Source organism: Notamacropus eugenii, chromosome 7, assembly GCF_028372415.1.
Source record: "Notamacropus eugenii isolate mMacEug1 chromosome 7, mMacEug1.pri_v2, whole genome shotgun sequence".
NCBI classification, from domain to species: Eukaryota; Metazoa; Chordata; class Mammalia; order Diprotodontia; family Macropodidae; genus Notamacropus; species Notamacropus eugenii.
The window spans coordinates 66723669-66739614 of NC_092878.1; the positions used below are offsets into that span (position 1 = coordinate 66723669).

At 39.3% G+C, this 15946-nt stretch overlaps 1 long non-coding RNA gene across 1 annotated transcript in view; it reads left to right on the top strand.

The window, feature by feature from the left end:
• Positions 1 to 14377: 14377 nt before the first annotated feature.
• Positions 14378 to 15946, top strand: part of LOC140513093 (uncharacterized) — an 82013-nt gene continuing 80444 nt past the window's right edge. Inside the window, exon 1 of the long non-coding RNA XR_011970065.1 lies at positions 14378 to 14455. This is a non-coding gene — a long non-coding RNA (uncharacterized lncRNA). The remainder of the gene's footprint in view (positions 14456 to 15946) is intronic.

Genomic DNA, 15946 nt, shown 5'->3' on the forward strand with positions numbered 1-15946 from the left:
TTACCCTTATTGAATCCTCTATGATTACTCTTTCATGTTTATGTTCTTCTACTTCTCTTGAGTCTTGTGTTTGAATGTCAAATTTTCTATTCAGCTCTGGTATTTCTATTCAGTTCTGGTATATTTCATCAGTAATGCTTAGAAGTCCTCTATATAGCTTCTTCTTCCCACAAAGGATTATACTGAATTTTCCTGGATATGTAATTCTTGGTTATAATTCTAGCTCCTTTGCCTTCTGGAATATCATATTCCAAGCCCTTGGCTCCATTAATATGAAAGCCACTAGATCTTGTGATCCTGACTGTGGCTCCATGATACTTGAATGCTTTCTTTCTGGCTGTTTGTGATATTTTCTCCTTGACCTGGGAGCTCAGGAATTTGTCTATGATATTCCTGGGAGTTTTCATTTTAAGATCTCTTTCAGAAGGTGGTCAGTGGCTTTTTTTCAATTTCTATTTTACCTGATGGATCTAAGATACTGGGCAATTTTCCTTGATAATTTCTTGAAATATGATGTCTAGGCATTTTTAAAATCATGACTTTCAGGTAGTCCAATAATTAATTTTTAAATGATCTCTCTCTGATTTATTTTCCAGGTCAGTTGTTTTTCCAATGAGGCATTTCATATTTCTTCCATTTTTTCATTATTTTGACTTTGTTTTGTTGTTTCGTGTATCTCATGGAGTAATTAGCTTTCACTTGCCCAATTCTAATTTTGAAGGAATCATTTTCTTCAGTGAGTTTTTGTACCTCTTTTTCCATTTGATCTATTCTACTTTTTAAGAATTTCTTTTCTTTAAGTGATTTTTTTGTGCCTCTTTCACCAAGTTATTAATTTCCTTTTCACAATTTTCTTCCATCACTTTATTTCTTTACTCAATTTTTCCTCTATCAATCTTATTTCTTTCTTTAACTTTTCTATGAATTCTTGTTGGACTTGGGTCTAATTAATCTTTTTCTTTGAGGCTTTGGTTGTAGCTATTTTCACATTAATGTATTCTTTAGAATTTCATCTTGGTCTTCCCTGCCCCTGTTTTTGCTTTTTATGGTAAAGTTCTTTTTTTCTTTTTTACTTATTTTTCTCAGCCTATTTCTTGACTTTGATATCTGTGTGAAAGTTTGGCTCTGCTCACCTTTGGGTGGGAGGCACTGTTCCAAGCTTCAGATTTTTTCATGATGTTATTTTCACAGCTAGTTCTGAAGGTCTACAAATTTTTGGTGTTTCCATGGTGGTATGGTCTAGTGAGAGGTGTGGTCTCCTTGCTGATCTCCTTGCTTTTGCTTTAGTCTTTACCCAGGAAGGGTCCCTACTTCCCTGCAGCCTCAAGAATTAGTGCTCCTTTTGGCCCTGAAACTGTTACTAGATACCCTGTTCCCTGCCACTACAAGCACTAGCATTCCTCCTGGTCCTGGAAGCCTCTGCTGTCTTATGACTTACCACAGGTTGTTGTCTTTGCACTGAAACTGTGACCCAAACTGTGTATGAGCAACAGAGTTGTCAGTCAGCGCCAGGAAATATCTAGTGCCAGCAACAGGTTCGCTGTAACCTTTTTCTGACCAGTTGTCTGATCTTCTTTCTGTCCTCTGGACTGAAAGCGTCTGAAACTGCTGAGGCCACTGTTACTACCACCATGTGCATGCACTTTGGATAGACTTCCATTCTGGTTTCACAGAACTCTCCTTTGAACCTCCCACATTTTCTTAGGCCATAAAAAATTTTCACCCTGACCTTTTTGTGTCTCTGCCATTTCAAAATTTGATTTGAAGTGTTATTTTTAAGTTGTTTAGGGAGGAATGTTGAGAGAGTTCAGCTGTGTTGCTGCCTCTAATCTTGCATCTTGGCTCTATTCTCCATGTGTAATTAAATGATATTATTCTACCTGACTTCTCAGTGGGTGAGGGATGGGTGGGAAACAGGGAGAGAATCTGGAATTCAAAATTGGAAAAGAAAAGAATGTTAAAAATTAATAATAAATTCTAAACAGTTGAGAACATCAACAAAACATTTTAGAACAAACAAACAAGAAATAAAAACTAAACTTGTGATGTATTTGGTAATGGAAATTCCCCTACTGAGGAAATCATCTCCTGTTAGTGTGGATTGGTACCTCCTCTCTAATTTACAGTCTAATAGAGTTGTTCAGGATAATGAGACATTAAATAATTTGCTCAAGGACACATAGTCAATATGACAAGCCTCCTGATTTGGAGGAGAGTATAATGTCTGGCACTTATTAGATGCTTAATAAATGCTTTTTGATTGATTGATTTTGAAAAAGGGATAGGCTTGCATTGTTGTTTTGTTGTCATTTCAGTTGTGTCCAACTCTCCATGACCCTATTTGGGGTTTTCTTTGCAAAGATACTGGAATGGTTTGCCATTTTTGTTCTTCAACTAATTTTATAGATGAGGAAACTGAGGCAAACAGGGTTAAGTGACCTGTCCAGAGTCACACAGCTAGTAAATATCTGAGCCGAATTTGAAAGTGCATCATTCTGACTCCAGACCTGGTATTCTATCCACTTGGCCACCTATCTGCCCTGATAGGCTTGCATATTCCACATGAAATGGAATGAGAGTAGAATGTAGAGAGGGAGAGGGTATTGAAAGGTAATAAAATGAGAACTTTTTAGTGGGAATGGGGAAAGATAGGAAGGAAAATCAGTTAATCCACAAATGTTTATTTAAGTACCAACTATGTGCCAGAAATTGGAGCTGGTGTTTCAAATACAAAGATAAAAATGAGCAGTCCTTGCCTCTCAGGATCCTAAGTTTATCAAGGGAAATGTACAAATATAATTTTATACAAGATATATACAGTGTGATTTTTTTTTGTGTGTGTGAGAAGGGCAAGGATACTAGCTGAGAGGATGAGGAAAGGCATCATGTAGAAAGTAGAGTTTGACCATTTGTGAAGAAAATAAAGAATTATAAGTGGAAGAAATGAACAGAGAATTCATGCCAAGTGGAGAGAAGAGCAAAGACATGGAGGTGGGTTATGGAACATTTTATGTGAATAGGAGTAAGAACACCAACTTGACTAGACTATAGCGTTTAGGAAGGACAGGACTGTATAATAAGGGTGGTAAGGTATGTTAGTGTCAGATTGTGAAGAATTGTAAATGCCAGGGAGACAATTTTGTATTTAATTGAACAGTCAATAGAGAACCACTAGTGTTTATTAGGTAAGGGCGTGACAGGGTCAGACCTGCACAATAGAAAAATGACTTTAGTGAATGAATGGAGGATGGATTGAAGACAGGAGAGAGCTGAGACCAGGAGACCAGTAGGAGGCTATAGGTGAGAGGTGACACCTGGATTGTGGTGGCCACTAAGTAGAGAGAGAGAGAGAGAGAGAGAGAGAGAGAGAGAGAGAGAGAGAGAGAGAGAGAGAGAGAGAATTGTGAAGAAAGTCAGTAGGATTTAAAATAATGTTGTTTTGTCCTTTGGACCACTCTGCCATTGGGTAATTTGAGAAATATTGCTGAAAGAAATCATAGGTACTGTCTATATTCATGGAAGCATGAGAGCATAAGTAATATATAGAGAAAAGCATATTTCAGGACTGAAAAATGTTTGTCCTTAAAGCATATGGTTTGTTTTATTTTTTTCTAAATTGCCTTTGTAAAAGGCTTTTTTGACCTGCTAGAAATAATTCAGTGAAGATCTGGAAAAAAACAAAACTAGGGAACAGATAAATTTTTGTTTATATTTCACAGGCTATGAAGCCATTTCTCCTTTAAATAGAGGGCCTTAATTAAAACAAATGAGAAACAGGAAAGCAGAGAAAGACATTTGAATATATTTTTCTTGTGTAAGGTTTTCATGTTTTCTTCACAAAAGTTAAATTTCCCTTTTGGGCTTTGCAGTACAGTTTGTATAATTATTTCTGAGAAATGAGAAATATGAGAGGGCAAAATGGAATATTTTAATAGTTAAAAAAATCCCCACCAATCCTTCAATATACATCTGGCTGACTTTTGTTAACTCTCCAAGCAGTACTATAAAAACATAGATGTCATACAAAGTTTTATCTTTTTGTTTGCTTTATTGACACATTTTTACAATATTTACATCTCTGGACATCTTCTCTCCCTGATTTAATTGTGGATAATTTTTACTCTACATAATTTTTACTCTTTATTCTTCTATACATTGAAGAGTTCTATAGAAAGAAATTTAGAAAACTCCCTTGTTAATGGCTAGTTGAGTATGTTTTCATTTTGATATGTATCTGGGATATGTTCTGCCATTTTTAAGGAATGTGGCTTTTGCAAACACAGACCAGGTTTTTTTCTTAGAACACAAAATGTGATGAAAAGGTATTAAGTGATGGGTCAGTGTTAGAAAATATGTTCTTCTCATTAGGTAAATACCACAGAGCTTTAGTATGGTTGTTAGTAGGTTAAATTCTAATTAGAAAATATTTTAACACACATGATAATATCAGAGCCAAAGTTTCACAGTGTAGAATTTGTAGAGACTATAAAACCTAATGATGCTAAATATGGATATTTTTTAAAAAAACTCAACTCAACCACCTTGTTATAACATAAACCCTCTGAATGAACAGTTAAAAGTTGTTAGGAAGAGCTGCGCGGCTGCTGGAGATTCTGTCCCTGAAGCCTGCTCAGATCTGCTCCTCTTGGTGCTGCACGGCCAAAGCAGGGCTGGGCTCCGTTCCAGGTCTGGTGTGCGACAGACCTTTGGTGTCTGTTTTCAGGGCTCTCTGGAACAGAAATCTCCTCCACTCCGTTGTTCTGTGGCTTCCGTTGCTCCAGAATTTGTTGTGAGTTCTTTACAGATATTTTATGGATTGTGGGTTCAGAGATAGCATATGTGTGTCTTTCTACTCCGCCATCTTGGCTCCTCCCCTGGTTGTTGTCCATTCTGATAGAGGAACAAAATGACATCACCATAATAAAGTGAAGTTTCAATGAAGTTTCAACTGTGGCTGATCAGACCAATATGAGCTTGGAATGCTCTACCACACACTGGGAACAGATAGTCTGTGTGAACATTTGGGGTATATACTCCAAATCTGCGCATCCTACATTTCCTTCGTGCTGTTTCAATTCTGCTTTGCTCATAGAGCACAGAACCTTTTCTTATGTGGGCACACCATGCTGAGTGATCCTGTGCCAGTGTCTCCCATGTTCCACAATCAAATCCAAAGTTCTTGAGACAGACCTTGAGAGTGTCCTTGTATCACTTCTTCTGACCACCATGTGATCACCTGCCCAATGTGAATTCTCTATAAAATAGTCTTTTTGACAAGTATACATTTTGCATTCGAACAGCATGACCAGCCCATCAGAGATGTGCTCCCTGAAGCATAGTTTGAAAGGTTGGCAGTTTAGTTCAAGCAAGGTCCTTAGTGTCTAGTACCTTATCCTGTCAGGTGATGCTCAGAATCTTTCCAAGACAGTTCAAATGGAAGTGATTCAGTTTCCTGGCATGGTACTGGTAGATTGTCCATGCCTTGCAGGCATACAACCGTGAGGTCAGCAGAAAGGCTCTGTAGAACTTCAGTTTGGTACAGTTTAATACGTCTTCTCTCCCATACTCTTCCTCACAACCTTTCAAACACTGAGCTAGCTCTGGCAATGAGTGCATCAACCTCATTGTCAATGAGTACATCCCTGGAAAGTACACTTCCAAGGTAAGTAAACTTATCGACAGCATTCAAAACTTCTCCATTTGTTGTAATCGATGGTTCCATGTGTAGATGGTGTGGTGGTGGCTGATGGAGCACCTGTGTTTTCTTGGTGTTGATTATTAGGCCATTAGCACAGGCAGCAGATTCATACTTTGTTGCCTCTCAGCTTTAGAGGCTGCATTGAATGCACGATCATCTGCAGACAGAAAATCATGCACCAACACTCCAGCCTTGGCTTGTAGCCTTTTCAATTTGAAGAACGTACTTACCATCAGTACGGTAGTTGATCTTGATACTGTGTTCATCGTCATTGACAACATGACTGAAAATATCATGCTAAAAGCATGGGAGCAAGCTCACAGCCCTGTTTCACTGCATTGGTGACTGGGAAGGCATGAGAGCACTGTCCACTATCCAGAACTGGGAAAACATACCATCATGAAATCGATGTATTAATTAATTAATTAATATTAATTAATAAATAAATATCAATAAATAATGCTCATGAACTTCTCCAGGCAACCAAATTTTTAATGTAATTTTCCATAAGGTCTCACAACTAACAGTGTCAAAAGCCTCGATCAGATCTACAAACATTGTGTACAGATTTTGTACTCCTGGAGTGCTCCTGGCACTTCTCCTGGGTTGTCGAGCAGCAAACACCATATCAGCTGTTCCTTGGCCCTTTCTGAAGCCACACTGGCTCTCATGTAGATGACCATCTTCCAGGTGAAGGATCAGCCTATTAAGGAAGACTCTAGGAAGAATCTTGTCAACAATGACTGAGAGAGAGAGCCCCCTGTGATTGTTGCAGGACAATCCCTTTATAGAGATGGACAATGGAGGCATCCTTGAACTCCTGGGGGACAACCTCCTCTTGCCATATTGCCTGGAATATTTCAGTCAGCTTTTGTATGAACAATGGTACCCCTACCTTGTAAATTTCAGGTGGAAGAGAATCAGAACCAGATGCTTTGCCACATGAAAGGAGCCTAATGGCCTTTAAAACCTCTTCTTCAGTTGAAAGTTCAGCTAAGGAGGGATTGACTTCAACGTGAGGTAAATGGTCAGTGGCCTCAGCATTGATTGTTGATGGTCTGTTGAGAGCACTATGGAAGTGTTCAAGACATCTCTCTAGGATCATGTCCTTATCACTAATCAATGTGGCTCCATCAGCACTGAGTGGTTGTGATGCACCATAGGTTTTAGGTCCATAAATAGCTTTCAGGGAATCATAAAATTTCTTGGATTGTTACTATCAGCGTAAAACTGAATTTCATCTGCCTTCTTACTAATCCAGGAATCCTCCATTTCTCTAAGCTTTGCTTGTATTTTGCTTTTGATGGAATTAAATGCTGTCTTCTTAGAGATGGATGAACTAACCTGTTGGTAAATCCTGTGGAGTTCTCATTTTTCATTTAGCAGCTTCTGGATTTCCCCATCATTTTCATCAAAGCAGTCTTGGTGTTTGCAAATGTTCTGACCCAGATGAACAAATGCAGTGCTGAACACCAAATCTCTGAAAGCTGCCCACTCCTTTTCTGCTCCACTGTTGCCAACTGTGTGTTGGTTCAACTTTCCCTCAGAGTTAGCAACAAACTGTTCACATTCAGAGAAGAGCTCTAATTTGTTGATATTAATTCTTCTGGTAGTTATTTTGCCTTTGGGGTGGCACTGTTGATGAATGTGAATATTTAGCTTGGAAAGGATAAGTCTATGATCAGTCCAGCACTCTGCATCACACATTGCCTTTGTCACTGTCTCATCTTGTCTTTCTCTCCTCCTTACAATTGCATAGTCGGATGCCAATGTTTGCTGCGAGGATGCAATGAAGTTTTATTGCATTTAGGTAAATGGAAAACCGTGTTGGTGATGAGAAGGTCATGAGATGCTCAAGGCTTCAGCAGTAAAAGACCATTGCTGTTGCTATTTCCAACTCCATTCCTCCCTAGGACTCCTTGGCAAGTCTGGCAATCTGAGCCTACTCTAGCATTAAAGTCACCCAGAATGATAAGCTTGTCCTCTTTTGGCAAAGGGTCTCTAGGTCTTCATAAAATTTTTCTTTTACTTCATGAGGGTTCATCATGGTGGGAGCATAGGCACTGATGATGGCGGCATGGCATTTTCTTTCAAGTGGCAACCACATTGTTATGAGCCTGTCTTTCACTCCTTTTGGCAGGCATAGTTGTTACTGACTAGATTAGTTTTGATTGTAAAACCTGTGTCAGCTTCACAGCAATCCCCTTCACTGCAGCCACTCCAGAAAAATGTGTATCCAGCTCCAACTTCAGTAACCTGGCCTTCACTTGCCAGCCTTGTTTCACTCAGGGCTGCTATTTGGATCTCTTACCTGTTGAGTTCTCTTGCAACAAGAGCAGTTCATCTTTCAGGTATACTGGATTTTGTATGGTCTGTATGTGTACGCATGTTCCATAGGCTGATGGCGAGTGGTATCATCTTTGCAGATATTTTTGTACATTTTGTAAATTTTTTTCATGTGTTTCAACTGGCAGAGTGGGACTCCTCACCTGTTTCTATAATCAGGCCAGGTTTGGTTAAGCAGACAATTGGTAGGGTACCTTTTCTAGCTCCCTTCCTCACACCAAGAGGTGAGCAGTGCAATCCTTAAAAGACTGCTCAGACACTCAGGGGGCTACTGACTCCCACTGCTGCTTACAGTGAGAAACAACCCTATGGCCTGAGCTGCCTGTGTGCAGGGTTGTGACTTCAGCTCCCAGTGTATCCGCACCTGCTGCTTCATCACTTGCCTGTGACCAAAGGACTTTGTGGTATAATAGTAAAATGGTATGCATGGCATCTTTTGATTCTTGCATCTATTGGACAAAAGTGAGGCAGAGTTGCACGAAGTTGTCAGCCTCACGCTCTCCTCCAGAGTCATCATAGTCCAGTGGCAGCACAGAGTCAAGATGGCTGGCGATGGCTCAGGATGCAGTGGATGACCTTGGCATCTTCGGTGTCAAACCAAGCTCTAAGAGCTCCACATCGCCTGCTTCATCTGCCTTCATGGACTTTGGAACAAATTGTTCTCATGTGCCCATTCCAGGAGGGAAAGTCTTCACATGCTTGGGGGGTAGACACCCCCTAACTCACCTTTGGTTACCCTCAACCTGGTCTGGCCCATTTGCTGACACAGTTTACTGGGGTGTGGCTGCTGCACATACTGCAGATTTTGGAGCCACACGTGAGAGTTGGGGTGGAACAGGTGGACACCAAAGGTGGAAACAGCCTGGAAAAGGACTTATATATGAAGTTTAGGTAAGGATATATTTCTGGAAATTTTTCTTAAATGAGTAGAAATTTTCCTTTAACTTTCATCTCTTGATCCTAGTTCAGTCCTCAAGCCCCAAATGACAAATCTAATACCTCTTCCATATGACAGTATATATTAAGTATTTACTGTGTGCCAAGAACTATACTAAATACTGGTAAAAATATAAACATGAAGAGAGTTCCTGCCCTCAAGAAGCTTATATTTTATTTGGGGAAGACAGCTGTAGTTACAGGGAAGTGGTGGCTAGGGAGGAATATTTTGATTTGGAAACTTATAGGGATAGTGAATGGAACTTTAGGGAATAGGTTTATGCATCCTTTCCAGGAGCAGTGACAGAGTTGGCAACCTAGATAACATCCTTGATTTCTCACTCTCTCTAACCTCTATATCCAATCTGTTGCCAAGGCCTATTGATTTTGCCTTTGTAACATCTCTCAACTAAGTTCCCATCTCTCATCTGCTACTGTCACCACCTTGGTGCAGTGTCTCATCACCTTATAAGGCTTTACTACTGAAATAACCTGTTTGGTTGGCCTTATTACCACAAGTCTCTCACCATTTCAATCCATCTCCCACTCAGCTCTCAAAATGATCTTCCTAAAGTACTTGTCTGATCATGTCACTCTGCTACTCAATAAACTTTAGAAGAGGCTCTCTTTCATCTCAAAGATCAAATATAAAATCCTCTGTATAGTGTTCAAAGTGTTTTCAGCCTACCTTTTCAGTCTTCTTGTATTTCCTTCTCATTCTCCCAATATACATAATCTAATGACATTGTCTTCCTTGATGTTCCTCAGTTATGACACCCCATCCCCTGATTCCAAGCATTTTTATTTGATTTCCATCCATGCATGAAATGCTCTTCCTCTTCATTTCCTTTGTGTTCCAGTTAAAATTCTCCCTTCTACAGAGCATCTTTCCTCATGTCTTTTAATTCTAGTGCCTTCTCTCTGTTGATTATTTCTAATTTACATTGTATCTTGTTTGCATGTAGTTATTTGCCTGTTGTGAGCTTCTTGAAAGCAAGGGCTATCTTTTGCCTTTCTTTGTATCTTTACCTGGTATACAGTACCTGGTATACAACAGGTGCTTAATGAATATGTATTGACTAACTGATTATGGTTCTAGAACTAGAGGTTTGTGTGGGGAAAAGGGTACACATAGGGCAACACGAAAGCTGGTGAGATTGATGGGGAGTAAAGTGAAGCATGGCTGGTGCTCAGACCTTGGAACAACCATGAGGAACATGGGATTCCAGGGTGAGATTTCAGAGCATAAAAGGATTTAGTTCTCTAGGGCTTAGTTTCAGGTTGGGGGTGGGAGGAGAAGATGGTAGATGGACCAGGTGAGATGGAAAGGGAGACAATAGTTTATATGAATAAGGTAGGAGAGTATGAAACAAACTTAATATGATTCAGCAGTATGATATGGAAGCCAAAAAAGCTTTTGTTATCTTGGATTTCATTAAGCGAGGCATAGTTTCCAGGAATGAAGAGGTTATATTCCCTCCAGACCACGTTAGTCAGATAATGTTTTCCATATCGTGTTCAATTCCAGGCATTTAAATTTAAGAAGGATGCAGATAAAAAGGAGAATATTCAAAAAGCACTGCAACTGGAATAGGGAAAGGCCTTGAGGTCATGTCATATGAAGACTGATCAAACAAACTAGAGAAAAGATGACTTAGAACAGAAGATAAGTTTTCAAGTATTTGAAGGGCTGTCATGTGAAAAAAAAGATTAGTATTATACTTGTTCCGTTTAATTCCAGATGGAAGAGTTAGGAGAAATGGGTGGAAATTGTAAAGAGGAAAATGTAGATTTGTTAGAGAAAAAAATACCACCACCTAATACTTAGATTTGTCAGAAAGTTGAATGGACTGACTCAAGAGATGGTAGGTTCCCCCTCATTGCCAGTAGTCAAGCAGAGACTGGATAAAAGATTGTCCAATGTGGTATAATAGGGATTGCTTTGGTGTACAGTTTGAAGGAGATAGCTGCAAGCTCCTCTCCATATGACAAGTTCTCTAATTATTAATAACACTAATAATTAACAATTGTATAGTACTTACTATGTGCCAAGTGCTTTACAATTAATATGTAATTCCATCCTCACAACAACCCTAGGGAGTAGCTGCTATTATTATCTTCATTTTCTAGATGAGGTAAAAGACAAACAGAAGTTAAGTTACTTGTCCATGGCCACATCGTTATAGTAAGTTCCTGAGACTGGATTTGAACTCAACTCTTTCTGATTCCAGGCCCAGAACCATATTCACTGAACCACCAACTGCTTTTTCATGTGATTCTTTGTCTACACTGAGAGTGCTGTGTGTACAATTCTGAACACAATATCTTAAGAAGGGCATTGTTAAGTGGGAAAACATCCAGGGAAGTTCAGTAAAGATAGAAAAGTTTCACTAGTTCATGCCATGTGTGTGTTCGTCCTTCGTTGCTGAAAAAGACCATGTCATCAGAGAAATGGTGACATGACTTGCACATGACTTTGTTTTGAGTGAGGGAGGGCTGTGCAGGTCACCAGCCTCACTTCTCCTCCAGAGTCATCTGAATCCAGTGACCAGATATTCATCAAGATGACTGGACATGACCCAGGATGAGGCAATTGGGGTTAAGACTTGCCCAGGGTCACACAGCTAGTGAGTGTCAAGTGTCTGAGATGAGATTTGAACTCAGGTCCTCCTGACTCCTGCACTGGTGCTCTATCCACGGCACCACCTATCTGTCCCCTTGAAGATGATTGGAAAGAACTTGTAATATTTGGTCTGGAGAAGTTACAATGCTTTTCAATGCTAAATCCCAGTCTCATACCACCTTTGTATGTCTCAAACTCAACATGTCCAAAACAACTAATTATCTTTACCCTCAAATTGTTCATTCTTCTTAGTTACTCACAACAATCACACTTATAGATCTTAAACATAATATACTTAACAATAAGGTGAAAAATAATATCATAGGTACTCCTTAAAGCAAATGCAGAAATTAGAAGTATAGTACAATTCACGTATAAATTTGGGTCATCCTTTCCCTCCAATGCACTTAGCCTCAGTGGAGAAGGTGGGGCACACATTTAAAGCCATTTTGAAGAAGTATATAAATGAAGAAACCCCACGCACTCCGGCTAATTCACAATTCTGAAACTGAAAACTTCATTGTCTTTTTTTTTGTCTGTTTTGGGAATTGTACATAAAACTTTCATGATGAATATAGCTTCTGTGTTCAACAGATGCTTCCACTGCTAAGCTGAATTGATTCATACTGTGCTTGACTAACACCTCAGTGGGCACAATATCTCCATCAAACTAATCTGCTGAGTGACCTCTCTGATTTTCTGCTTCTAAGAAGACAAATTTGTGGTTGAACCAAATTCTCATCTTCTATCTCTGATCAGACAAATTGCATTTTGTCCTGTAATTATAGCTGAATTCTGGTGTCCATATTTCCCCAGTTATTAACCTAAAAGTCAGCTCAATTCTTCATCTATATGTATCACTGAAGCATATAGTGTGTCTCCATTTGCTGCAATTTACTATGGCTTGTCACATTAAAAAATTAGCAGCTGATTTCTCACAGATCTGAGCCAAAGTAACTGTTTTTCTTGAAAGTCTGAGTGGAGGCTAGGATGCTGAGGAGCATGAACCCGAACCCTGGCCCTTGGCTGTACCCTGCTGCTGCTCTCACCTCTGCTGCTCTGCCTGCACCCTCCCCTCCGTAGCCTTTACTGGAGACTGATCATTTACATGAAGTATTAAACTGAACAACTCTTAAAGAAAAACAACTTTGAGTGGACCTTGCATACAGAGATGAATATAGCACCCCAGATACAAGCACAGAGTAGCATAGTAAGTTAGTTAGTGGTGTAGTGGATAAAGCAGTGGACCTGAAATCAGAAAGACTTGAGTTCAAATCCAAGCTCAGGAACTTACTTTGCTGTGTAGTCATGGGCAAGTCACTTGATTTCTGTTTACCTATTTCCATATCTGTAAAATATAGATAATAATTGGTGGTAATACATAGCTGATTTGTCAAGGAAGACATTTTAAAAGGTCACTTTCTTGAATTGAGTTTACTTCTAATTTTGAATTCTGTGGAAACATCACAGTTCCTTACTTTGGGTTCAGCAGGATGTAGATGTCTGCTCCTTTGGTGGTCAGAGAGGCTATCCAACTTTTCTTTTCTCTCTTTTCCTTGCTTTGTCTGTGATGCATTGGTAATTCTACTTGACCTTGTGTCAAGGTAAGCCCATTTCTACATAGATTTGCTCCATTGTCATCTCTGCTTTAGAAATTGGTTTGTCTCTCATTAAATAAAAGATTATCATCAATAAATAAAAATTCATTATATTGGCAGATACCTAGCCTTTGAGTCAAGATGACTTGGATGTAAGTCTGGCTTTTGCCATACTGACTATATGATCTTGGACATGTAACTGAACCTCTCAATGCCTCAGGAAACTCTCTAACGCTATTAAGTTTCGAAGAAAGTGTCCGTCTATATCAAGTCAATATTATTATTATTATATTATATTATTAAATGAGTGCTATGTGCCAGGCACTGTGCAATACAAATATTAAACAAAAAGATAGTCCCTGTCCTTAAGGAGCTTATCTTCAAATGAGGCAAAACAACACATAAAAGGCACCCAAAATGTGTGGGGGAAGAAGGCATTTGTGTTGGAACATGGTAGATAAGTAAGTCTGGAGAGTCAAGAGGGGAGGCTGGAGAAGAATGAAAAAGTGAATATGGTTGACTGGGCCACTTCCTTAAAATGGAGGTTCTGGGAAGAGCTGACCAATAAGAGGAAGGGTCTGCAGAGGTAAAGAAATCTTCCAGGATGAGAAGGCTACTACCTGTGTTGGCAGAGGCATCTTTCTAGGTGATAAAGCTCCTGGACACAGTGGGAAAGAAAAGTCCAGATAATCAGGAGTAGAATCTGGGAAGAAAATCATGTCTGATAAAAAACAACAAAAGTAATATTTTTGATGAGTTTATGTTTGTGTTGCACTAGGAATTTCCTCTGGTATTTCATGTGCTTGATGGTCCCTATTCTGTCTATCTTTTTATGTGCTTGCACACATGGAAAAAACTCTGTGTTTTTTCAATTAGTAGGATTGTCTATAAGACCTCTTGGAAGATCTTGAGATAATCAGCCCTTAACACATTTGGCATGGTGGGGGGGGGGGGGGTCCCATTTGACAATGTGAAAATAACTTGCCCAAATTCCATGAGAAGTATAGACACAAGAATTAGGACTGTCAGGTCAAGGGCTCCTTCTGGGCATCTTTCATTTTATAGCTTTCTGCAGCATTTAACAGCAACAACAAATATTTATTCACCATCTGGTGTATGCCTAGTACTATTCTAGGTGCTAGGAGGGAAATAAAAGGATCTGGAGCTGGTCCTAACACAGCTGCCTCCCATTTAGTAGACTGCATAAGCAAAGTATACCAGTGGCAGCAGTGGTCCATCAATTACATTGGGAAGGTAAGGCTAGCTCCATACCCCCTAGCTTAAAAGCAGCAGATGCTCCCAACATTTGAGTGGAGTAAATTGCACCCCACCCTCTAGATTATGGTATTGCTTTGGATTTTTGCTTTGATTTGCTTTGTCTCCTAGTGACTGAGTTGCTGTTTTGACTTTAAACTTGAAATTAGACAATTGCCCTCCAAACACAGTTTTCTGATCTGAGTCCTTGACCTTTTGTTATGTTACATAGACATACCTTTTGCTTTTGGCCTTTCAGACTTTTTTTTTTTGACTAAGCAGCTATAGACCTTTGAACTATGCCTTTGAGAGCCTCTTCGTATCTCTGACCACTCATCTTTCTCCTGTTTCTTCATCTTGAATGTTATGAATGAAGCAGCTTTAGGTTCAGTGAGGTTATACTTTCTATCAATCCACATCCATTGTCTTAGCTTCAGCCTCTTCTCTTTTATCTTGAGACTTATTTCTGTGGTCTGGCTCTGATAAGACAACATAAAATGAGATAAAAGAGAGTCTCAAGGAATTTGAAGTTTTGTTAAGAACACAGGACATATGTAAGCAAAATATTTAAATAATCTTGGGAGATAATACATGATTAAATATTAGTAGTGGTACATAGAACAAGTTCTACCAGAGGTAGATGTATGTAAGTAAGGCTTTAAGGATTTCTCTATGACAGGCTATTAGTGTGTGAATTACCCCAACATCAGGCATATTAGGTAGAGAGACAGAGAGACAGAGATCAATCTATCAATCATCTACCTATCTATCTGAAATGAGAGAGAGAGGTGGCAAATTCAAGAGAACATTAATTTAATACATTTATTCTCTTAGTCCACTCTTACCTAGTTGGTCCTAGGTCAGACAACGCTTCATATCCCAGATAGCCATCTACCTAAACCTGCTTAATTTCTACTCTGCTGCTGACCCAGTTCTTCCCCACTGGAACATTTACCTCCTAGTCTAGAACTCCATAAATCATACCATTAACCCTTTGGAAAGAGTTAATTCACTAAACTTTGGAACTCCCATGTTGGAGATGGCCAGTTAGCTTCATTTTTCAGCTTCTATTCAATCATTTACTTGGGCTATCTTGCTCTCTCATTTACCTCTTGCAAACCTTGTTCCACTACTTTTTACTTCTTGATCTAGAAGAGTAATCATATCAATACAAATATTGTTTATAGAAAAGCCATGTCAGTTGACTGACCTATGTATGCATCCAGGCACCATCCTTATGACACCTTGTGATACTCCTTGTAATACAGATCTTCCCCACACATTAATGAACCTAAAGCTTGATTAGGGGAGGCTCATACTTTTTGTTAATTTCTAATGCACTGGTTCTCAAGGGTTTGTGATACCCTCTGGTTCTGAAAAATGTATAAATACTCTGAGGTAAGATTTTACTTTGGGGGCTTCATTTTTGGGAGAAAGTTTATGTGCCAGATGAGACTCTGGGAAGCTGCTAAGGAACCTCTATCCCCCTCC